The sequence below is a fragment of the Lontra canadensis genome, unplaced genomic scaffold (genome assembly GCF_010015895.1).
Source record: "Lontra canadensis isolate GAN:19392208 unplaced genomic scaffold, GSC_riverotter_1.0 scaffold29, whole genome shotgun sequence".
NCBI lineage: Eukaryota > Metazoa > Chordata > Mammalia > Carnivora > Mustelidae > Lontra > Lontra canadensis.
Window position 1 is genome coordinate 8,884,535 of NW_022631023.1, and position 25,518 is coordinate 8,910,052.

General features: G+C 43.0%; 1 protein-coding gene across 1 annotated transcript in view; it reads left to right on the top strand.

The window, feature by feature from the left end:
• The window catches only part of SETD4 (SET domain containing 4), a 61,354-nt gene that overhangs the window by 31,794 nt on the left and 4,042 nt on the right, over positions 1-25,518 (top strand). The gene's annotated exons all lie outside the window — the stretch shown is intronic.

Genomic DNA, 25,518 nt, shown 5'->3' on the forward strand with positions numbered 1-25,518 from the left:
GGTGTTGGTTGTGATCTCTCCTCTTTCATTCATGATTTTAATTAATTTGGGTCCTTTCTCTTTTCTTTTTGATAAGTCTGGCCAGGGGTTTATCAATCTTATTAGTTCTTTCAAAGAACCAGCTCCTAGTTTCATTGATTTGTTCTACTGTTCTTTTGGTTTCTAGTTCACTGATTTCTGTTCTGATCTTTATTATTTCTCTTCTCCTGCTGGGTTTAGGCTTTCTCTGCTGTTCCTTCTCCAGCTCCTTTAGGTGTAGGGTTGTGTAGGTGTGTAGGTGTAGGTTGTGTACTTGAGACCTTTCTTGTTTCTTGAGAAAGGCTTATATTGCTATATACTTTCATCTCAGGACTGCCTTTGATGTGCTTCACAGATTTTGAACAGTTGTTTCCATGAATTTTTTCACTTGTTTCCATGAATTTTTTCAATTCTTCTCTAATTTCCTGGTTGACCCATTCATTCTTTAGTAGGATGCTCTTTAGCTTCCATATATTTGAGTTCTTTCCAATGTTTCTCTTGTGATTGAGTTTTAGCTTCAGAACATTGTGGTCTGAAAATATGCAGGGAATGATCCCAATCTTTTGGTACCAGTTGAGACCTGATTTGTGACCCAGAATGTGATCTATTCTGGAGAATGTTCCATGTGTACTAGAGAAGAACGTGTATTCTATTGTTTTCGGATGAAATGTTCTTAATATATCTACATGATGTCCATCTGGTCCAGTGTGTCATTTAACGCTTTTATTTCCTTGTTGATCATTTGCTTAGATGATTTTTCCATTTCAGCGAGGGGGGGGTGGTTTAAAGTCCCTTACTATTATTGTATTATTGTTGACATGTTTCTTTAATTTTGTTTTTAATTGTTTTATATAATCGGCTGCTCCCATGTTAGGGGCATAGATATTTAAAAGTTTTAGATCTTCTTGTTGGACAGACCCTTTAAGTAGGATATAGTGTCCTTTCTCATCTCTTATTATAGTCTTTGGCTTGAAGTCTAATTTGTCTGATAAAGGGATTGCCACGCCAGCTTTCTTTTGATGTCCATTAGCATGGTAAATCATTTTCCCTCCCCTCACTTTCAATGTGGAGGTGTCTTTGGGTCTAAAATGAGTTTCTTGTAGACAGCATATTGATAGGTATTTTTGTTAAAATCCGTTCCGATACCCTGTGTCTTTTGATTGGGGCATTTAGCCCATTTACATTCAGGATAACTATTGAAAGATATGAATTTAGTGCCACTGTATTCCCTGTAAGGTGACTGTTACTGTATATTGTCTCTGTTCTTTCTGGTCTTTGTTACTTTTAGGCTCTCTCTTTGCTTTAAGGACCCCTTTTAATATTTCCTGTAGGGCTGCCTTGGTGGTTGCAAATTCTTTTAATTTTTGTTTGTCCTGGAAGCCCTTTTTCTTTGCTTCTATTTTCAGTGACAACCTAGTTGGATATATATAGTATTGGCTGCATATTTTTCTCGTTTAGTGCTCTGAATATATCATGCCAGTCCTTTCTGGCCTGCCAGGTCTCTGTGGTTAGGTCTGTTGCCCGTCTAATATTTCTACTGTTGTATGTTACAGACCTCTTGTCCCGAGCTGCTTTCAGGATTTTCTCTTTGTCACTGAGACTTGTAAGTTTTACTATTAGATGATGGGGTGTGGAACTATTTTTATTGAGTTTGAAGGGGATTCTCTGTGCCTTCTGGATTTTGATGCTTGTTCCCTTTGCCATATTAGGGAAATTCTCTGCTATAATTTTTTCCATTATACCTTCTGCTCCCTCTCTCTTTCTTCTTCTGAGATCCCAATTATTCTAATACTGTTTCAGCTTATAGTGTCACTTATCTCTTAAATTCTCCCCTCCTGGTCCAGTAGTTGTGTCTCTTTTGCTCAGCTTCTTTATCCTCTATCATTTGGTCTTCTATATCACTAATTCTCTCTTCTGCCTCATGTACCTAGCAGTAAGAGCCTCCATTTTTTATTGCATCTCATTAATAGCTTTTTTGATTTCAGTTTAGTTAGATTTTAGTTCTTTTATTTCTCCAGAAAGGGATTCTCTAATATCTTCCATGCTTTTACCAAGCCCAGCTAGCACCTTGGTAATCGTCATTCTGAACTCTAGTTCTGACATATTATTAATGTCCATATTGATTAGGTCCCTAGTTGTTGGTACTGCCACTTGTTTTTTTTTTTGGGGTGAGTTTTTCTGCCTTGTCATTTTATCCAGATAAAATATATGAATGAGAACAAAATGCTAAAAGGATAGCAACAACCCTAGAAAAATAACCACTAATCAAATCAGAAGAGACCTGAAATTGGGTCGGGGGAGAAGAAATGGGGGAAAATAAGAAAAAAAATGTGTGTGTGTGTGTGTGTTGTGTGTGTGTGTATTATATATTATATAGTATATATATAATATCTACCTATCTATCTAAAGATGAAAATTAAAAAGGATTCTAAAAAAGGAATTGATAAGAAGTGGGTTGAAAAAAGAAAAAAAGGGAAAGACTGTGATGAGGCTGGAGACTAGAATAAAGCTATGCACTAGATTCAGGGTGTATTTTGATCTATTAGAAGAAATTATATGCCACAATTTTAAAGGAAAAAAAAAAAGCCCTATAATAAAAAGCCACAAATAATAGGGGTATTTACAATGGAGGGATAAAATATGGCTAAATGAAAGTTCAAAAGGATTTTTAAAAAGATATTGATAAGATAAAATAGTTAAAAAACATTATAATAGGAGAGAGGAAAAACTAAAATAGAATAAAAAACTTTGAAAAATTTAACTTTGAAAGATTAAAGGATCACGGGATAAAAGCCATGAATTCTATGTGTTACTTTTCCCCAGCTCTGGATTTCCATTGTTCTCCTTGATTGTTGAGCTTCGTCCTGGCTGGATGTTCTTCCTGATCTTCTTGGGGAGGGGCCTGTTGCAGTGATTCTCAAATATCTTTGCCCAAGGTGGAATTGCACCGCCCTTGCCAGGGGCCGGGCTAAGCAATCTGCTTGGGTTTGTTCTTGATAGCTTTTGTTCCCTAAATGCTTTCCGTACAGCTTTGGAGGACGGGAATGAAAATGGTGGCCTCCCCAACTCTGGCCTGGAGGAGCTGAGAGCTCAGGGCCCCACTCCTCAGTGCACTGTCAGAGAAAAACAGTCAATCTCTCCTGCCTCCATGGTCTCCAGCTGCACTTAGAGCTTACCTGGCCTGTGACCGAGCGTTTCTATCACTGGCGCAAAGCCCTGTTTGGAGTGTCCAAATCCAGCAGATTCCTGCCACTCACTCCCATGCCACTATGCTTAGAGGAGGAAGGAGAAGGTCTCTCTGGATCTGCCACTTGTGGGGTCCCTGCTTGAAGAGCAGTGGCCCGCCTGAGCCTTGGACCACAGTTTAAGGTAACCCTGAGCTGAGACTCCCCCCCACCCCCTTGGCTCTGTTTCTGCAGCCGAGTTCCCTGCTCCAATACCTGGGAGCTTTGCCATACTCAGACACCCCCAGTCTTTCTGTGACCCTGCGGGTTCTGAGATCACACTGTCTCCATGAGGGCTCCACCCCCGCTTAGCCTCTGGAGCGGTGTCCCTCAGTGGAGCAGACTTCTAAAAGTTCTGATTTTGTGCTCTGCTGTTCCACAGCTTGCCGGGAGCCGAACCCTCCCCCAGAGGTCTATCTTCCCATTGCTTCAGATTCACTTCTCCAAACGTCCTACCTTCTGGAAAGTGGTCAATTTACTGTTCCTAGAATTGCCGCTCTTCTTCTCTTCTGTCTCCTGTTGAGTTTGTAGGTGTTCAGAATGGTGTTTAGACAGTTGATAACTGTCTAGCTGAAGTCCTGGGACCTGATGATATCTCGATCTCCTACTCCTCTACCTTCTTGCTCCTCCCCTTACTCTTCTTTATCATTTTCAGAACCAGGTGGGAAGAAGGGATGTTTCCTCCTCAGCCCTCACCAGTCCTTGGCCTGAGGGGATCCCTGTATGAGTCATGCGGGGGGTGGTGTCTTCAGGGACCACTGGGCCTCTCCAAAGTTGGGGCCAGACTTGGGCCATACAGTGCAGGGTCTACCCCAGTCAGAGTATGGTTTTCTCTCCCAATTTTGCATTCTTCCTCAGCATTGGAATTTCTGCCCTTGTGGAATACAACCCAAATAAACGGGCCCACTCCCTTTAGAAGGCAGTCAGAGTATCTGGACATCTTTCCCTGTTCATATGTATAATTGGTGTTGACTTTATTTTTAATTAGCTGCAGTGTGTTTCTGGATATGCTATACCAGGGGTCTGCAAACTTTCAAGGGGTAGATAGTCATTGCTTTAAGCTTTCTGAGCCATACGGTCTTTGTCCCAACTATATCGTACAACATGGAGACAATATACAAACAGGTTGCATGGCTGTGTTCCAGTCAAACTATTTACAGAGACAGGTCATGGGCCATGGTTTGCCGACCCTTGTGCTATACCATGTTTATTTTTTCTCTTATTTGTGGACATTTAGACCTGTCTTAATATATATATAATATATAGTACATGAGCTCCTCCTTGAAGGCGCTTTATACCTTCTGAAAATAAAGCCCCCCGTTAACATGAAAAACTTCACAGAGTTGTGGTAATAGTTTTGCTTTAGTTGTCCAGTGCTTAGAAAAAAATACAGTGACTAAAGTCATCACACATTTACAAACGAGAAGTGTTTCATCATTCATACTGGATCAATGCATATTTGAAAAACATAAGAGTAAAACCTTTCCATTTGTAGACAATGCTTGCAAGAAATCTGTGGGTCTTGGAAGGCAGTCTGGCCCGCAGGGTAACCCATTGTTGACAGTGACAGCGCAGCCTCCTTTGGCTTGTCCTTGCAAAATCATCATGGGGGCCAGCAAACCCATCTCTCAAAACAGGAGGGGCAGTCTGTGCTGCTGATCTTTTCCCAGCAGCACTGTTTTCTTCCTTCTTTAGTGTCCCATGCCCTGCCTCCGCCAGCACCCTTTCCATCTTCCTCCTTTTCTGTTTTCTCCTTGCTAGTGCTTTGGGCATGGCCGAGGTTCCTAACAGCAACCCTCCCTCCCCTTGTTGCCATCTGATTACAGAGTTTGTGGGTGCTAAGCCTCCCATAAGGGCTGATTTGGCCTGAGGGTTAAGGGCTATTTGAGGCATACCTCAAATACTTCAAGCTAAAAACAGAAGAAGCACTCCTTAGATTGGGGCACCCTGAAGGTAGAGACTGGTAAATGACCTAGGAAATCAGAGCTGTTCATTCTATGAAAGTGGCTTTCACCGAAGCATCTAGATACCACCCTGTTCTGAGCCATTAGGGTTCAGAAATAGGAATTTATTTTAGATCCTCCGTTGTCAGACAGCAGCCGCGTTCTGTGTGATAGGTTCATGTTGAGCAGTAAGTTTTCTCCAGCGGAGCAAAGTGTCACAAAACTCAAATCAGTTTTGAATTTGGGTTTTGTGACATTTGACATTTGAATTGAGAGCTTTGTCGGGCATGTGACCATGCTGGTTTACTTGGAAAAAGACTTTTTTTTTTTTTTTTTTAACAGATCCAGAAAGTCATTTGTGAATTCAAGGGAATGGAACAGTAAGAGGGAAGAAATAGGCCTGAAGCATTTTTCTTTAACCCTGCCAGTGTCCCACATACAACAAAGCCAGTATGCAACGTGCCAGCCCACCACCCACCACAATGCCATGTACCCTCTCTGGTGCTGTTCTCTCTCACCTTTCAGAGGGCGTCTTTCTGTCTTTATCATTCTGTTGTAACCTTTCCCTGAGGGGATATCTTCATGTTTAATTTCCTCCTATTCTATAGTTAAGTTTTAACACGAGGCTGCGAGTAAATTCTTTAAAAACTCACAAAAGTATAGTAGAACTTAATAAAAATGCAAGGTTACCACTTCACACCCACAAAGACAGCTGTAAAAAAGATAAATTGTCGAGGATGTAGAGAAATTGGAGCCCTCTTACACTGCTGAGGGAGAAGTCCAGCGGTGCAGCTGCTTTGAACAACAGTCTGGCAGTTCCTCCAAAGGTGTAGCCCAGAGTTTATGACCCAGCAATTCCCCTCCTAGGTATACATACCCAAGACTTGAAAACATCCACACAAAAACTTGAACATGAATGTTCGTAGTTGTTTGTATAGCACTTGTTCCTAACAGCCCCAATCCAAAGGTTCATCTGAGAATGAATGGATACAGAAAATGAGATTTTTCCATAAAATGGAATATTATTCAGGCACGGAAAGGAGCAAAATACCCATACATGGCACAACACGGATGAGCCTTAAAGACATGCTAAATGAAAGAACCCCGTCACAAAAGATCACATATAATAGCATTTATAAGAAATATGCCGAACTGGCAAATCTAGAGCAATGGGAAGTAGATTAGTGGTTCCCTGGGGTAGGCTGGGGCGCTGCCGGGATTGGGTGGCAAGGGCTAGAGTGCAGGGTTTCTCTCTGGGGTGACAGAAGTGCTCTCGAGTTGTGATGGCCGTGTGGTTCAGCAGGAATTCTGAGGCCCACTGGATTGTACACGTTAAATGGGTCAGTGGTATGGCCTATGAGCTAGATGTCAGTAAACCTATTTTTTTAAACAAATAAGGTTAGTGCCTAATTAGGATTCTACCCCTCTTCTCACCTGCAGCTAACACTTTTTCCAGGAAGGCCAGAGGCTGTCAATCTGACAATGTCTGTAAATGCCCACACATTACATTTGTTATCTTGTCCATCCTTACCATGATCTGATGAGAAAGTATTTTCCTGCTTTTTGTAAACATAAATATTAAGTTATTGCTGAGGTCACATAGCTGCTGAGGGGCAGAGCTGGGGTTCAAACCTGTCCGCCTCCAGACGCCATGCTTGTGATGTTCATACAGCAAAGATTGTATTTGTGGAAGGCACACACAGGTGTACGGAGGCTCCTGATCTCACCTGATCAGGGCTCTGTGTAGCTGGGTTGATCATTCTTGGAAGAACATTTGGAGGGTTGAAATGCTACAGTCTTGCCTGTTTAAATCTATACTCTTGGCACTTTTCATTTTTTTAAGATTTTTTATGTATTTGGCAGAGAGAGACACAGCGAGAGAGGGAACACACAAGCAGGAGGAGTGAGAGAGGGAGAAGGGAGCCCAATGCGGGGCTCGATTCCAAGACCCTGGGATCATGACCTGAGTGGAAGGCAGACGCTTAATAACGACTGAACCACCCAGGCGCCCCTCTCCTGGCACTTTTGATAAGCAAAGAGACCCTTTAATATGTTGAAGAGCAGACTCATGGCCCAGGGAACCCATCTTCAAAAACGATAGCCCAGTCCCTGAGAGAGGGTGTTACTAGCTACATTTTCCAGAAGAGCAAACCGGCTCAGAGAAGGGAAGTATTGGGGCCGAGGGTATTCAGTGTGAGCCCAGAGCCATATGGGGTGGGAGTGGAGCTACCTGAGTCACAGGAAGTTGAAACTTTTATTATTGCTTGTTAGGATGTGGACCCCTGACCATGGCATCAGACACTGCCAGGTTCTACAAGCCCATTCCAAACCCACAGAATCTCTGAGGGTAGGGCCAGGAATATGTATTTTCACGGAGGCCCCAGGTGATATCAGTGCCCTTTGTGAACGAACCACTGATGTAGAGATTCTAGAGGAGAAGTGCCCTCTGAGGTGCTGGTCCCCGGATTTTAGTTGGTCATCTCATGACTCAATGTGTGAAATATTAGGCACACCCCAGATTCTGTGACTCCGAGGCTGGGCCTCTGAATACGGGTCTTACCAGAGGGTTGGGGTGACAGAGGGCCTTGAGATAATCCACTCAGACCCCCTCATTTTGTGGTGGAAGCCTTGAAAGGCTGAGGAGCTTGCTCCGGACCCCGGATTTGGTCTATCAGAATCCACGTTTTCTTTGTGATTCTAGCAGACATCACACTGGCCTGCATTCTCCTTCCATAGTGTGAGACCTAGATGGTCTCCCCAAATGGAATCCCCAAATGGATTCCCCAAACTGTATTCTTCTATAGAAGAATCAGTGGAAGTGAGGGAGTTGGAGGAGAAAGGAAAAGTGGCAGCCCCAGCCCAAGAAGGGGCGGAGAGACAGTAACAGGAGCTGAGCCCCTCCCTGCACTGGCCTTCACGTTCTCATCTGATTTTCCCATCTCGTTTCACAGTAGCTCTGTGGGGCAAGTATTCCATGTTTTACCAGAGATGAAGAAACTGAGGGACAGAGGGGTCATGGGGACCCATCCACATCACACAATTGGGATTCAAACCCAGGAGTCCCTGAATTCAAGTCTATCACTTGCCCGTTATACCTATTTCTGTTTCCAAAATGGGCAGCCTACAGTGTAGAGTGGGGATAGACCCCCTTACATCAGTTTGTTTTGTTTCATTTTCATCTTCTAATAGGAAGCTTCCTCGATCTCACTGGGCAGACTGGCAAAAGGGAACAAGCAGCAGCCAGGTGCGACGAGGAGGTCCTGCCCTGGCATCCCTGGGGGCCAAGCCCTCTCCTCATGGTTTTCCGTTTTACAACCCCTCTCCCTGTCACTGTGACACCCACATCCCTTAAGGGCAGAGGAGTGAGAAGGGGTGAGTGATCCGGAAAAGCAGCCTTCTCGCATTTCAGAGGAATTTGTCCTGACGGTGGCAGACTCTCCTTTTGATCTCAGGGGCCCTTGTCTGGTGACGCAGCTCTGGTGATGGGCATTTAAAAGGCTTCTGTTGGTGCCTAGAGTCTGCACAGGACTGTGCAGGGTCTGCCCAGTAGTTATTAGGACAGTAACAAATTCCAGTTTTAAGTTTGCCCTTGTCATACAGGGAAACTTCAAAATGTTTGCAATAAAAGGGAATTCAGGATGTCACGCACGATGAGGGTCAAGTGTAAGGGTGAGTTTGTTGCAGGCAGTGTAGATCTTTGCTTCTGGGGTCCTCCCAAGCCTCAGATAGTAAGGGTGGCAGCAGCCATGCCAAGCCTTAGCTGTTCATGGGAACTGCATGTGATGCATTTTTAAAAACTTTATTGAGGAATAATTAACAAATATATTTGTAAAAACTTAAAGTGTACATATGATGATTTGATACACGTACCCATTATAGAATGATTACCGAGATCAAGATCATGAACATATTCATCAGCTCACATAGTTAACATCGTTAACTTTTATTTTCTTTCTGTGATGGGAATGCTTATGGTTTGCTCTCAGTGACTTTCAAGTAAACAGTACCATGGCATTAACTAGTCACCATGCTGTGCATTAGTTCCTCTGAACTCACTCTTCTTACAGCTAAAAAACTGTACCCTTTGATCAATGCTGCTCCATTTTGCCATCCTTCCAGCCCCTGGCAACCACTATTCTGTTCTCCATTTGTATGAAACTGGCTCCCCCCGACTTAATATTCCACGTAGGTAATATCATACAGTATTTGTCTTTCTTAGTCTGGCTTATTTCTCTTAGCAAAATGCCTTCCAGACTGATTGAAGTAGTTGCATGTGGCAGGATTTCCTTTTTCATGGCTAAATAATATTCCATTGTATATATGTATCACATTTTCTTTACCCATTCATCTGTTGAAGCACACTTTACATTGTTCCAGTATCTTGACTATTTTGAATAATGCTGTAATGAATGTGGGTGTGCAGATATCTCTTTTTTTGAGATACTGACTTCAATTCCTTTGGATATATGCCCAGAAGTGGGATTGCTCGATCATATGGTAATTCAATTTTAAATTTTTTGTGGAACTGTTAATATTGCTTTCCATAATGGTCATACCAGTATACTACCACCAGCAGTATCCAAGTGTCCTTTTTCTCCACATCCTCACCAACATCAAGATCCCTGGTCTTTTTGGTAATAGGCATCATACTAGATGTTATCTCATTGTGGTTTTGATCTGTATTTTCCTGATGATTAATGATGTTAAGCATCTTTTCGTATATCTTTTGTATGTCTTTTTTTTTTCTTTCTGAAAAATGTCTATTCAGGTCCTATGCCCATTTTAAAATCATAATATTTGCTTTTCTTGCTATTGAATTGTATGAGTTCTTTGTATATTTTGGATATTAACCTGTTATCTTACATACAGTTTGCAAATGTTTTCACCTCTCCTACAGGCTTTTTTTTTTTTTTCAATTCATTGATTGTTTCCTTGTTGTGCAGAATCTCTTTAGTTTGAAGGAGTCCCACTTGCATATTTTAGCTTTTGTTACCTGTACTTTTGATGTCTTATCCAAGAAATCATTGGTAAGACCCATGTCAAGGGTCTTTTCTCCTATGTTTTCTACTAGGAGTTTTATGGTTTCAGGTCTTACATTTGAATCTTTGTTCTGTTTTGAGTTAATTTTTGTGAATGGTATAAGATAGGGGTCCAGTTTTACTGTTTTGCATGTGGATATCTAGTTTCCCTGGCACCATTTATTGAAGAGACCCTATTGTGTGTTCTTGGTGGCCTTGTCAAAATTTAGTTGAACATGTATGTGTGGGTTTATGTCTGGGCTCTCTATTCTCTTCCATGTGATGGTTTTTAGGCCAGTACCGTACTGTTCTAGCTTTGTAATATAGCTTGAAATCAGGAAGTACCATGCCTCCAACTTTGTTCCTTTTTTTGAGGATCACTTTAGCTATTTGGGGTCTTTTGTGGTTCCATACAAATTTTTAGTTTCTTTTTCTTTTTCTTTTCTTTTTTTTTTTAAATTTTTTATTTCTTTTCAGCGTAACAGTATTCATTGTTTTTGCACCACACCCAGTGCTCCATGCAATCCATGCCCTCTCTAATACCCACCACCTGGTTCCCCCAACCTCCCACCCCCCGCCCCTTCAAAATCCTCAGATTGTTTTTCAGAGTCCATAGTCTCTCATGGTTTGTCTCCCCCTCCACTTTCCCCCAGCTCCCTTCTCCTCTCCATCTCCCCATGTCCTCTGTATTATTTCTTATGCTCCACAAATAAGTGAAACCATATGATAATTGACTCTCTCTGCTTGACTTATTTCACTCAGCATAAACTCTTCCAGTCCCGTCCATGTTGCTACAAAAGTTGGGTATTCATCCTTTCTGATGGAGGCATAATACTCCATAGTGTATATGGACCACATCTTCCTTATCCATTTGTCCGGTGAAGGGCGTCTTGTTCTTTCCACAGTATGGCGACATGGCCATTTCTTCTATGAACATTGGGGTACAGATGGCCCTTCTTTTCACTACATCTGTATCTTTGGGGTAAATACCCAATAGTGCAATGGCAGGGTCATAGGGAAGCTCTATTTTTCTTGAGGAATCTCCACACTGCTTTCCAAAGTGGCTGCACCAACTTGCATTCCCACCAACAGTGTAAGAGGGTTCCCCTTTCTCCACATCCTCTGCAACACACGTCGTTTACTGTCTTGTTAATTTTGGCCATTCTAACTGGTGTAAGGTGGTTTCTTGATGTGGTTTTGATTTGAATCTCCCTGATGGCTAGTGATGATGAACATTTTTTCATGTGTCTGATAGCCATTTGTATGTCTTCATTGGAGAAGTGTCTGTTCATGTCTTCTGCTCATTTTTTGACATGATTATATGTTTTGTGTGTGTTGAGTTTGAGGAGTTCTGGATATCAGCCTTTTGTCTGTACTGTCATTTGCAAATATCTTCTCCCATTCCGTGGGTTGCCTCTTTGTTTTGTTGACTGTTTCCTTTGCTGTGCAGAAGCTTTTGATCTTAATGAAGTCCCAAAAGTTCATTTTCGCTTTTGTTTCCTTTGCCTTTGGAGACATATCTTGAAAGAAGTTGCTGTGGTTGATATCGAAGAGGTTACTGCCTATGTTCTTCTCTAGGATTCTGATGGAGTCCTGCCTCATGTTGAGGTCTTTTATCCATTTCGAGTTTATCTTTGTGTATGGTGTAAGAGAATGGTCGAGTTTCATTCTTCTACATATAGCTGTCCAATTTTCCCAGCACCATTTATTGAAGAGACTGCCTTTTTTCCACTGTATATTTTTTCCTGCTTTGTTGAAGATTATTTGACCATAGAGTTGAGGGTCCATATCTGGGCTCTCTACTCTGTTCCACTGGTCTATGTGTCTGCTTTTATGCCAATACCATGCTGTCTTGGTGATCACAGCTTTGTAGTAAAGCTTGAAATCAGGCAACATGATGCCCCCAGTTTTGCTTTTCTTTTTCAACATTTCCTTCGCAATTTGGGGTCTCTTCTGATTCCATACAAATTTTAGGATTGTTTGCTCCAGCTCTTTGAAAAATGCCGGTGGAATTTTGATTGGAATGGCATTGAAAGTATAGATTGCTCTAGGCAGTATAGACATTTTAACAATGTTTATTTTTCCGATGTGTCTTCTTCAATTTCTTTCATGAGTGTTCTGTAGTTTCTCGAATACAGATCCTTTACCTCTTTGGTTAGGTTTATTCCCAGGTGTCTTATGGTTCTTGGTGCTATAATAAATGGAATCAATTCTCTAATTTTCCTTTCTGTATTTTCATTGTTATTGTATAAGAAAGCCACTGATTTCTGTACATTGACTTTGTATCCTGCCACATTACTGAATTGCTGTATGAGTTCTAGTAGTTTGAGGGTGGAATCTTCGGGTTTTCCGTATAAAGAATCATGTCATCTGCGAAGAGAGAGAGTTTGACTTCTTCATTGCCAATTTGAATACCTTTTATTTCTGTTTGTTGTATGATTGCTGTTGCTAGGACTTCTAATACTATGTTGAACAAGAGTGGTGAGAGTGAGCATCCTTGTCGTGTTCCTGATCTCAAAGGGAAGGTTTTTCCTATTGAGGATAATATTTGCTGTGGATTTTTCATAGATAGACTTTATGAAGTTGAAGAATGTTCCCTCTATCCCTATACTTTGAAGCGTTTTAATCAGGAATGGATTCTGGATTTTTCAGATGCTCTTTCTGCATCAATTGAGAGGACCATGTGGTTCTTCTCTCTTCTCTTATTGATTTGTTCTATCACATTGATTGATTTGTGAATGTTGAGCCATCCTTTAAACCCAGGGATGAATCCCACCTGGTCATGGTGGATAAACTTTTTAATGTGCTATTGGATCCTATTAGCTAGGATCTTGTTAAGAATCTAAGCATCCATATTCATCAGGGATATTGGTCTGAAATTCTCCTTTTTGGTGGGGTATTTGCCTGGCTTGGGGATCAGGGTAATGTTGGCTTCATAAAAAGGATCTGGAAGTTTTCCTTCTGCTTCAATTTTTTGAAATAGCTTCAGGAGAATAGGTGTTATTTCTTCTTTGAAATTTTGGTAGAATTCCCCAGGGAATCTGTCAGGTCCTGGGCTCTTGTTTTTGGGAGGTTTTGGATCACTGCTTCAATCTCGTTACTAGATATCAGTCTATTCAGGTTGTCAATTTCTTCCTGGTTCAATTTTGGAAGTTTATAGTTTTCTAGGAATGCATCCATTTCATCTAGATTGCTTAACTTTTTGGCATATAACTGTTGATAATAATTTCTGATAATTGTTTCTGTTTCCTTGGAGTTAGTTGTGATCTCTTCCTTTTCATTCATAATTTTATTAACTTGGGCCTTCTTTCTTTTCTTTTGGATTAGTTTGGCCAGTGGTTTATCGATCTTATTGATTCTTTAAAAAAACCAGCTTCTAGTTTCATTGATGCATTCTACTGTATCTCTAGTTTCTATCTCATTGATCTCTGCTCTAATCTTGATTATTTCCCCTCTTGTGTGTGTGGAGTTGGCTTAATTTGTTGTTGATTATCCAGTTCTTTAAGGTGTAGAGACAGCTGGTGTATTCTGGATTTCTCAGTTTTTTTGAGGAAGGCTTGGATGGCTATGTATTTCCCCCTTAGGACTACCTTTGCTGTATCCCACAGGTTTTGGACCAAAGTGTCTTCATTCTCATTGGTTTCCATGAATTGTTTAAGTTCTTCTTTGATTTCCTGGCTGATCCAAGCTTTCTTAAGCAAGGTGGTCTTTAGCTTCTGGGTGTTTGAATTCCTTCCAAACTTTTACTTGATGTTGAGCTCCAGTTTTGAAGCATCGTGATTTGAGAACATGCAGGGAATAATCTCAGTCTTTTGGTATTGGTTGAGCCCTGATTTGTGACCCAGTAGATGGTCTATTCTGGAGAAAGTTCCATGTGCACTCGAGAAGAATGAGTATTCTGTTGTTTTAGGGTGGAATGTTATGTATATATCTGTGAGATCCATCTGGTCCAATATGTCATTCAATGCTCTTTTTTCTTTATTGATTTTCTGCTTGGATGATCTGTTACTGAGAGTGGTGTGGTAAGATCTCCTACTATTAATGTATTCATATCAATATGACTATCTTGATTACTAGTTTTTATGTGTAATTGGCTGCTCCCATATTGGGGGCATAAATATTTACAATTGTTAGATCTTCTTGGTGTATAGTCCCTTTAAGAATTATGTAGTGTCCTTCTGTATCTCTGACTACAGTCTTTAGTTTAAAATCTAATTAATCTGATATGAGAATTGCTACCCTGGCCTTCTTTTGAGGCCCATTGGCATGAGAGATGCTTCTCCATCCCTTCACTTTCAGTCTGGATGTATCCTTAGGTTCAAAATGGGTCTCTTGTAGACAACATATGGATGGGTCCTATCGTTTTATCCAATCTGCAACCGTGTGTCATTTTACGGGTGCATTTAGGCCATTCACATTGAGAGTGATTACTGAGAGTTACGTTTTTATTGACATCATGTTACCTGCGAGGTCTTTGTTTCTATAGATTGTCTCCATATATTTCTGTTCAATGATATTCTTGTTTTTTTTCCCTGTTTTGTAGAACTCCCCTCCCCCTTAATATTTCTTGCAGTGCCGGCTTGGTGGTCCCATACTCTTGTAAACCTTGCCGGTCTTGGAAGCTCTTTATGTCTCCATCCATTTTGAAGGTCAGTCTTGCTGGATAAAGTATTCTTAGCTGCATGTTCTTCTCATTTAGTGCCCTGAATACATCTTGCCAGCCCTTTCTGGCTTGTCAGGTTTCTGTGGACAGGTCTGACCTTATTCTGATGGGCTTTCCTCTGTATGTAAGGAATTTCTTCCCCCTAGATGCTTTCAAGAGCTCCTGTCTAAAATTATGATTCATCATTTTCACAATCAGTTGTCTTGACGTCTTTCTTGATTCTATGATCTTGGGGGCAGACCTTTTTGCCTCTAGTACACTAACACTGGTTCCATTCACCAGATTGGGAAAATTTTCATGGAGAATTTGTTCAACTATATCTTCTAGTCTTCTTTCTTTTTCCTCCCCCTCAGTATAATTCCAATAATTCTGACATTGGAACGTTTCATGGCATCATTTATTTCCCTAATTCTGTTTTCATGGCTTCTAAGCTGTTTGTTCCAGCCTTCCTCCTGATCTTTTTTCTCTGTTTGTCCTCCAGATCACTAATTCTATCTTCTGCCTCAGTTACCCTAGCTTTTAGAGAATTTAGATTAGATTGGAACTCATTGAGAGCATTGTTAACATTATCCCTGGTGACTTTCACTTCTTCCCTAATCAATTCCATTTTGTCATCAAAGGCTTCCTCCAACCTAGCTATTGCCTAGTTAGCTTGAATTCCCTTTCCAACATACTGTTTATGTCCATATCCAAAAACTCCGATGGTGAGGGCCCAGTTTCTGAATTTTTCTTTCATTGGGCATTCCTCCTCCTAGTCATTTTGGTGAGAGATGGCTGAATGGATGTGTAGCAGAATGTATCAATTGTGGTTCAGGCAAGGTCCATCCTGGAATGCTTCTGAGCAATCAGGAGTCCCCACGAAAAGGAAAGAAAAAAGAAAACAAGAAAGAGAGAGAGAGAGAGACAGGAATAAAAAATAAGAAAGATAAAAGAGAAGGCCCAGCCCAAATGGGCCCCAAAGGTAAGATTTATGACATATACAAACAAAAACAGAGAAACAAGAAGACCAACAAAATAAGATGACAAGAAAAAAAATAAATAAATTAAAAAAAAGATCCCCATCAAAATGAACCCCAAGTATAAGATTTATATACTACCAGAACAAAAACAAATATACAGAAACACTGACAGAAGAAAAAGATGGGAGGGTGGTTATAAATTCTCAGTGTGGGCGAGGAAGGTTATTTTGATTCTTCCTCAATATATCTTGATATCTTTTTTAAAGGACTCAACTTTTGCAAGATAAAGGGGAATTAAAACTGGTTTACATATAGGGGTAGCATTGATTGGGGAAAGGGGATTACCTTGAATCTTATCTCTATATGAATATTAATAAAATAAAATAAATTTAAAAATAGAAAAACAAAAGAAATACACAGGTATATGTATCAAAAAAGTTCAGGTTAAAAGGTTATTATGGAATTTGATGTACTGAACATCTTATTGTGATGGTAAATAGGTTAAAAAGTTATATAAAAAAAAAGAAAAGAACCAGAATTGTGGGAACAAATTAAAAATAAAAGTTATATCTATGAAGTAGTGGTGGTTGTCCTCTTGTTTTTTGATTTTTGTTTTTGGTTGGCTTTCTGGGGGAGGACCTTGCCACGGGGGTTTTCAGGGAATCTTGCTAGAGTTGAGTTCTCCTGCTCCCATCAAGGAGCTGGGCTCTGAGGAAACCAGTTTTTCAGGCTTTTGTTCTCTGGAAGTTTTTTTATTTGTTTGTTCATTTGTTTTTTCTCCCCTTGTTGGCTTTTGGCAGTTCTTTGGGGGTTTAGAGGAAAACAAATTGCACCCAGACCTCCCTCTCAGAGAGAAGCCTCAGTTTGTTCCCCTCTGGGTGCTCCAGAGCACATAAATTCCCCCTCGGCCACTGGAAGAGCATGTCCCCAGTCACAGTCTCTGGGGTCACAAGAACTCCCACTTGTACCCCAAACCAGGAGAAATACTAGCTGGGCTGACTGGGCAGGTCCCGACCACCAGAAAGGTCCCAAGCAGAGAGAGCGTGTTGAGATTTTCCCGCTGGCCCAGGCTGGGAGTGCTTAGACTCTCCGGGTCTGAGAGAGCACTGGCTGGTGCCTGCAGGCATCTCTCTCAGGGGAGGGTGTGGGGCGCGACTCAGACCCCGGTCGCACAGTGTGTGTGCAGAGTGCAAAAGGCTGTGGTTCTGTTGGATGGTGTCCACAGCAGTCTCCCTCACCCTCACAGGCGTTGCCACCCAGACGCTCTCAGGTGCGCCTGTGGCTCAGGGACCAAGACCCAGCTTCTTCACTGCGCTCTCTGGTTCCCTGCCAGAAGTGGCCATCCTGAGTCTGTGGGCTTAAGTCCCTGTCCCTAACCACCCAATTCCACCAATTTCCCCCTAAGATCTTTTGCTCTTTTTGAGTGCTGTCAACCAGACTCCAAGTTAATGCCGGTCCCCAGTTACAGGGCACTCTAGTATTGGGGTATTACTTTCCAATGGGTCGCTTCTGGTGGCTCCCTCCCACTTTTGTTCATTTTCTGATATCAGTCCAATGTTCTCACTCTGCTTTACCTGTCCACTGGCGTCTTCTGCCCCCGTAGAGATCCAGAAGTGTATAATTCTTTTTTTTTTTAAAGATTTGATTTATTTATTTGACAGACAGAGATCACAAGTAGGCAGAGAGGCAGGAAGAGAGAAAGGAGGAAGCAGGCCCCCTGCTGAGCAGAGAGCTGAAGTGGGGCTCGATTCCAGGACCCTGAGATCATGACCTGAGCTGAAGGCAGAGACTTTAACCCACTGAGCCACCCAGGGGCCCAGAAGTGTATAATTCTAATCTCAGGCTGATTTCATGGGTTCATGAAATCAGGCTGATTTCAGAGTTCTTTGGTAGGTAATCAGCTCACTTTAGGGGACAGGTTGAAACAGCACCTCCTACTTCTCCACCATCTTGTCTCCTCCCTGCCTAATTATGACTATTTTGAGCTGATAACTTCAGGTGCGTAAAAATCTTCCACCCATTTACTTGCTCACATAGTTTATGTTGTTGTTATCCTAATTTACATCTTTTTATATTATCTATCCATTAACAAAATATTGTTGCTATAGTTATTTTTACTTTTTTTGGTCTCTTAACCTGTATGTTGGAATTCAAAGTGACTTATACATCACTTTGCAGTATGAGAGTATTTTGAATTTGGTGATATGTTTTCCTTTACTAGTGAATTTATGCTTCTACCTGTTTTCAGGTTACTAATTAGTGTTTTTTGTTTGTTTGTTTGTTTGTTTGTTTCAGCCTCAATAACTCCTTTTAGTATTTCTTGTAAGGCAGGTATGATGGTGATAAATTCCTTCAACTTTTGTTTGTTTGCAAAAGATTCTATTTTTCCTTTACTTCTTAAGGACAACTTTGCTGGGTAAACTATTCTTGGCTGAAAAAAGTCAAAAAATGGACAGAAGGCATGAACAGATACTTCTTTAAAGAAGACATACAAATGGCTAACAGATACATGAAAAAATGTTCCTCATCATTAACCATTAGGAAAATTGAAATAAAAACAACACTGAGATACCGCCTTATTCAGTTAGAATGGCAGAAATTGGCAAGAAACAACAAATGTTGGAGAGGATGTGGAGAAAGGGGAACCCTCTTACACTGTTGGTGGGAATGCAAGTTGGCACAGCTACTTTGGAAAACAGTGTGGAGGTTCCTCAAAAAGTTAAAAATAGAGCTACCCTATGACCCAGGAATTGCAGTACTGGGCATTTACCCCAAAGATACAGATGTAATGAAAAGAAGGGGCACGTGTACCTCAATGTTCTTGGGTGACAGTTTTTTTTTTTTCCTTGAGCACTTTAAATATGTTACCTCCTCTCCTGGTCTGCAAGGTTTCTGCTGAGAAATCTGCTGATAGTCTTATTGGGATCCCCTTGTATGTGATTAACTTTTTTTCTCTTGTGTTTTCAAAGTTCTCTTTTCGTCTTGGTTTTGACTCTTGGTGAAGACCTCTTTGGGTGGTATCTGGGGACCTTTGAGCTCCATGCACCTGGATGGCCATACTTTTCCCAGATTTGGGAAGTGTTCAGCCATTCTTTAAGTAACTTTTCTGTCCCTTCCTCTGTCTCTTCTTCTGGGACACCCATAAGTGAAGATATTATTTCACTGGTTATGTCCCATAATTCACATAGGGTTTCTTCTCTTTTCTATTCCAATTTCTTTTTTCTTCTCTGACTGGATGATTTCAACCTGACCTTTCTTTAAGTTTCCAGATTCTTTTTCCTGTCTGAGTGAGCCTAATGTTGGAGCTTTTACTGTATTTTTATTTTCATTCATTGTGTTCTTTCAGCTCAAAGTCTTGGTTAGATTCTTTTCATATGATTTATGTCTCTGTTAAACTTCTCATTTTGCTCATGTATGGTTTTCCTTCGTTCATTAAATTGTGTTTTCTTGAATCTCACTGAGTTTCCTTAAAATTCCTTAAAAATGATTATTTTAAATTCTTTTTCAGGTAACTCACAGGTCTGCATTTCTTTGGGATTGGTTACTGGAAAATCATGTTCCTTTGGTGGTGCCATTTGCTTTGTCATGTTTCTAATGACTTTGTGTTGATCGTTGCACATTTGAGGGTGCATTCACCTCTTCCAGCCATTTGAACTGGCTTTGGTGGGGAAAGACTTGGACCTAAAGGTGGCTGCAAGGGTGGCAGCTCTGTGGAATGCAGCATCTTTTGTTCTGGGAAGGCACAGCAGTGTGGTTTCCATGCAGTTGTGCCAGCTGAGGTCCATGTGGGCATAGACTTGTGGGTGTTTTCTGTGGCCAAGACTGTGGGTGGCATGGTGACGAAGGCTGTTGGGATATTCAGAAATGAAGTTTGCTTGGATCTTCTGTTCTATTTTTGCCTGTGGGAGGAAGTTCTAGCACAAGGGGATCCCTCTTAGCCTGTAGCCTGGAATGTTGGCACTCCAAGCAATAGGAGAGCAGGAGTCCTGGGATCAGATACCTGTGGGACTACCACAGTGCCTGGGTCCTGGGGCACCGGTTCCCTTGCTGTGGCAGTAGCACTGATGTCTAAGGTGTGGTTATGTAGAAACTAGTGAAACCAGGGTCTCTGGGTCTTGCAGTGATTCTGGCCAGGTAGATAATGCAGCAGTGGCACAGGCCCTGGGAGAGCAAGGAATAGCAGTGGCTTGGGCCTAGGGGACAGGGGTCCATAGCAGTAGGGCCTGTGGATGGTGGTGGGTCACTCACAACTTTGGCCTCAGGGGCAGTTTCAGGATAGCAGAAGCACATCCCTAGTGATGGCCTATTAAAGCCTGTGTTAGGATCTGGGGAGCGAGTGGCCCTGGCAATGACAGTTCAGAGCTTTGACCTGGAACCCAGGGCCAGGATCAGAGCGGTCACAGTTTGGCCTGGCGATGATGGTTCAGAACAGTAAGCTGGGATCTGGGGGCTGGGGCTCCGAGCAGTGTCAGCACAGCCCCATCAATGAAGGTTCACAGATATGACCTGGGACCTGGGGGTGGGGCTCAGGATAGCCCCTGTAAGGGGGTAAAGCTGCAACCTGAGTCAAGGGCAGGGCTCAGGACAGTGGCAGCTCCCATCTTGTATATGGTGAGGCACTGTGAAGTCTTGATCCCAAAGAATTGGGCACAGCAGTGACAGGGCTCCTGAGGGCAGATCTTATTGCAGTGACAGCTCAAGCCATGAGGAGGGGTCTCAGTGGTGGGAAGTCAGGGCAGCTCCATCAGCTGGGAACAGCACTGGTATAGACTGTGGGAGGCCACGGTAGCAAAGGCTGCAAACATCCACAGTGGTGTGGCTTGCTGGGATTCTTCTGCCTCTCCTTTACCCCATGAGAGCAGCTGCCCCTGAGTGGGTCCCTGGTGCATCAAGCCGCTCTTGACTTGAGACAAGGGAGATGTGGGTAAAACCCTTCCTGTCCTTTACTGTGTGACTATGCTCGGGTTTTATGCTCTGCAGGGCTTTTGCTGCTTTTTAAAAACTGTAGCCCAGAGCTTTCCCTGAGTTATTTTCATTGATTTGCAGTTGTTTATGAACTGTTTCTGTTGTTTTTTAATGGGGATGATGTGCCCTGGGATCCCCTAGCCCTCCGTTGCTGACTGACGGTACCTTCCTTGCACAAGGCAGAGCTTTATAAACTACTGAGCCCAGGTCCCACCCAGAGTCTCTGATTTAATTGGTCTGGGGTGTGCCAAGATACTGGGGGCCCTAAAGCTCCCGGTGCCTCTGATGTATGTCACAGTTCCCTTTCTGAGGCTCTGCTCTATATGAAAAGCTACTTTAGCCCAGCTGGAACCCTCTGGTTTTCCAGTGCCTACAATAACGATAGTTTGGGAGGCAGGATACACAGTGCCTATTGCTATACTACCACAAAATTTATGCTGCTTAAATTAGTCTTTTAAATGGTGCCAATCCATATTGAGTACAGATTAATCCAGAGCTCAAATGCTTTAACATTTGGTTCAGTGAGGGGATGTAAATATGGGTGCAACCACAACAGATGCTCACTGAATTTTAGGTCTTTTCATGCAACTCTTTTAAAAACAAGTCATACCTGTAAGTGTCCCAGATGTTTGGCTGGATGCCTGAAATATACAAAGTGGATCTCTGAATCTTTGTGGGACTTTGCCACGAGTTGAGACACTTCTAATTTCGTACACTAGATGGCACAAGAAGACCATCGGGCTGAGGCTGCTGCCTTCCGTCACTGAGGCTCCGTCAAAATGAGGCTACAGAGTATCATTTTTTTCAGGTGTTAGTAGGATTCAGACAAGGCAAAACAACTCTGTGTGTTGCTACTGGGACAAAATGCAGAGATTCGTTTTCTCTGGGGGGTGTTGGATCTCCTTGGGTGAGGAACACAGGCAGATAAACATTAGTTCAAGGCGACAGCTGCCAGACAAGGGGCCAGGTGTGTTGAGCTCAGAGGAAGGGGCTGGGGTGGGGGAGGGGGTTTGAAAAGATGCAGAAACTGCCCTGGTTCTGCCTACACACAAGCCATAAATAAATGTTGATATTTAGCACTTTCTTTTGAGAAAGAAACAATGTCTCGCACCAGATAGCAGATTTTCATTTCTAACATCACTGGTAGCATGTCGACTCAGGTCCTGACACGCAGGCAACAGAGAAAGGGTAGCTTTGAAAGGAGTTTGAATTGACCACCCCCACAGAGAAAGGGGTCTAATCCTGTGACTTCTCTTCTGCAAGATGTTTCTGGAATTAGAAAATGGTGCATTTTGTGGAGAGAGCTGGCCAGGAGCTGTTCCTTCTGACTGATGGTAGGGCTGGTGCGTCTGTTGTTAGACGTGTGTGCGTTTGATCTGAAGACAGAGCTTCTAGGTAGAGTGAAAAACACCAGGGTGTCCTTGGATTTCCTGGTCCACAGGTGGCTGACAGCCTCCGGCCCCAGACTGCTGGTGATGTGAAGTGGCCTAGCACAGGGTCACACACTGCTGAGGCTGGCGGTCCTATTTAAAATGACTCTTTGGTCTGCTGGACTCTCTCTGTGCCTTCATGCTCTGTCCTTAGATCAAGACTAACTCACCTTGCAGAAGACAGAGCTCCTGTCACATGTCTTTCCTTTTGATTTCTCTGCTCCGTCTACGCTCTTGCTATTGATACGCATTCCGCTTTGCCTTAAGTGGATGCTGCCTTCTCTTCGGCATTTCATCTAGAGTGTGCTGGCAAGACCTGCACGAGGCCCTTACTACAGTGTTGGATTTCTTCCCCCCTTAACTGAAAGAGTAGAGGAAACTGCAAATGACTGTTTGTCTGATTGGAGTAGCCTTACTGGTGGTGGCTGCCTGTTCGGGAAACAAATCTGGCTTAAGCGTCTTCAGGTTGGGATAACGAGCTCGATCTGATTGTTGTGGGTCAATATTCAGAGCAGGCAGCCACAGGAGAGTCTAGGTTGGGGGCCACTGCTCATGTGGAAACAGACGTCAGCGGAAATTGTGCGTAAGATGAAATACTCTGCTTCTTTATTCAGAAGACAGTGTATCTGATACCAGTAGGACCAAACACTAGCAGTGGGTGGGCAACCGTTAGAACCCATTCTTTTGTGGCTTATTAGTGGCAGGTGTCTATAGGGGAGGCCACAGCCACCACAGACTGTCCCTCAGCCTCAGCCAGCCCCTACTGAATCAAAGTCTGCGCTGTCACAAGATGTGTGTTCCTGGGAAGGGTAGAAAAGCTGCATCTCAGGGGTGTGTCTAGCTCCAGGCATTGTGTTTTGTCGAGTTGTACTGGTCTCCTGGGCCCATCAGTCTGACCATCAGCAAACTGGAGAGCCTGGGTGGGGGAGCTGGTCCCTGACAAGAAGCTCCATTAAAGCCGGCTCAGCTGCAGGGAGTGGGCGGGGCTGCGGGTTCTGCTGCGAGCCCAGATTATCAGAGCAATTACCATGTTTTGCCCCTTGTACTTTGGGCCATGACTGTTCCCAGTCCCCTCACAGTACCAGGTGAGGTGGCCCCACAGAAGCTGCCAACTCCTCACCAGCACTCCATGCCAGGGAGCTGCTGGGCTGTTGGCTGTGGAACCCCAGTCTCCCTAACACACATTTCTGAGGTTCACCTTCATGGGGTGGGGGTTAGACGCTAATGCGGCAGTGTTGTTCTGATGTCCGTGAGCCGCTGTGGATACATTAACACTGGTGGGCCTTGACTGGAAGGGTGCAGGGACTTTCAGACTGGCCAGTGTTTCCATAGTGTTTCCAGGGACTGCCTAGCTATGAGGGGCCAGCACGCTGCAAGATGGGTGCTGGCCGTGAGTGGACTCCATCCTCGCCATGCACTGTTCTCTGTCTGATATTTGAAGAAGGCCCAGCTCAGTGGGTCACCAGGTAAAGTCCCTTCCTTGCTGGACACAGCCCTAGTCTGCTTGAGGCCAAATGGGCTTTATATCCATACAGCGTCTTTCAGGTCATTTCTGTGGGCCACCCCCCGACTTCCTGTAATACTTCCATTAAGAGTAGGAATGAGTTTGGTTGGAATCTTAAAGAATGAGGCAGTGGGGATGGGGGCAGCCTTCTTATTTGCTTCCCTTAGGCTGTCCATGGGTTTCTGGGGGCGAGGAAGGGGGCCGACAACTGCAGTCTGAATCCTGGCTGTGCCTTCCCTTTCTTGTGGCTTTGGTTCCCCGCAGCGGGTTGTGACATGCTTCTAGCTCACAGACTGAGCCAGGCGGAGCCTCTGGCAGCCACAGGCATCCTGGCCAGGCTGATTTCACGGCATTGTTCCCGTGCATTAGCTCATATTTATGTGGAATGATGGGGAACAGTGCCCGGTGTCCCTTCTTTTGTTTATATACATTTTTTTTTTCTTTGTGAGGAGGGTAAAAAGAGCTGACTCCCTTTTAAGGGACATGAAAACTGAGTTTTGTCTTCCCTTCCTATTAATGTCAAACAAAAGTCACCTTAGAATTCAAAATCACATGGGGTCCTTCACTGGCAGGAAGCAAGGCCTTTCCTCGTCAATGTATAACTTACAGTAAGTTCTCAGCAGACCAAAAAAAATGCCTTTTATCATGTTCTGGTTTTTCCCTCCCACTGTTTTATTTCACTTACAACATCACTCAGGCCCAAATGGTATTTGTCAGGAGTAATTGGCAAACGCTGGAGGCTGTGTTCAAGGCTGCTTGAATGGAAAATCTCAAAGCAGTCGCCCATGTTGAAAGAAAATATTACATTTGATCTTTTTTTATGATTTCTGCAGACATGATGCGTGTCTGCATTCTTTAGCCTTATAACCCCTTTGTATTTGGAAGAAAAAAAAAATCCCTGCAGGAAGTAGCACTTCACATTTAATTTACAGTATGCCCGAAAAGTAACCACAACACATGGGAAGTCATTTTAAAAACACCTCCATGATTTATTTTTATTAGCCGTCTAATAAACCTGTGCTGGTTTGCAGGTTGTTATACATTGAATTATGACTTTGAGCCTAGCGTTTCATGTCTGTTTCTACGAGGCTGTTTACTGTTCTGGATGAAAACATGCCTAAGGATGCTGGCAGCCATCCGCGAATGTGTAATGCCCTCTCGCTGGGTCTTGTTTGTAAGCGGCATGCTTTCGGATACAGCAAATTAGAATTCTCGGATCAAATTGAGGTCCCGAGCAGAGGTGATGTGACTGACAGCAGTGTGGGGAACCAGGGCTGGGTGCCCTGAATTGCTGGGCTGCTCCTTCTGCCAGACGGAACCCCTGTGTTTTCTCTCCTGGGCACACAGCACTGTTAGGTGACAGAGCGTGGACAACCTAATCGAAGTCCGCCTTCCTCCATATTCCAGATGTGTATGGAATATGGTCATGTCCTAAGAAGGAAGTGGCACAGGATCTGAGAGCTCATGGCAAGTCCTTACCACCTTGTACCTACTACTCTGGGGTCGTTCTGAAGCAAGAACATACACTAAGGGTCCTCTCAGTGTCACAGAAACTCTGGATCACAGGTCCCCAAACTACAGCCCCTCTCCATTTTTGTAAATATAGTTTGTTTTTTTTTCCTAAATGCAAACTTTATAAAGTTGTGGTAAAATATGCATAACTTAAAATTTGCCATCATGACCATCGTTAAGCCTACAGTTTGGTGGCATTGAGTACGATGTTGTGTAAGCATCACCGTGGTCTGTTTCCAAAACTTCATCACCCCAGAGGGAAACTCAGTGTCCATTAATCAG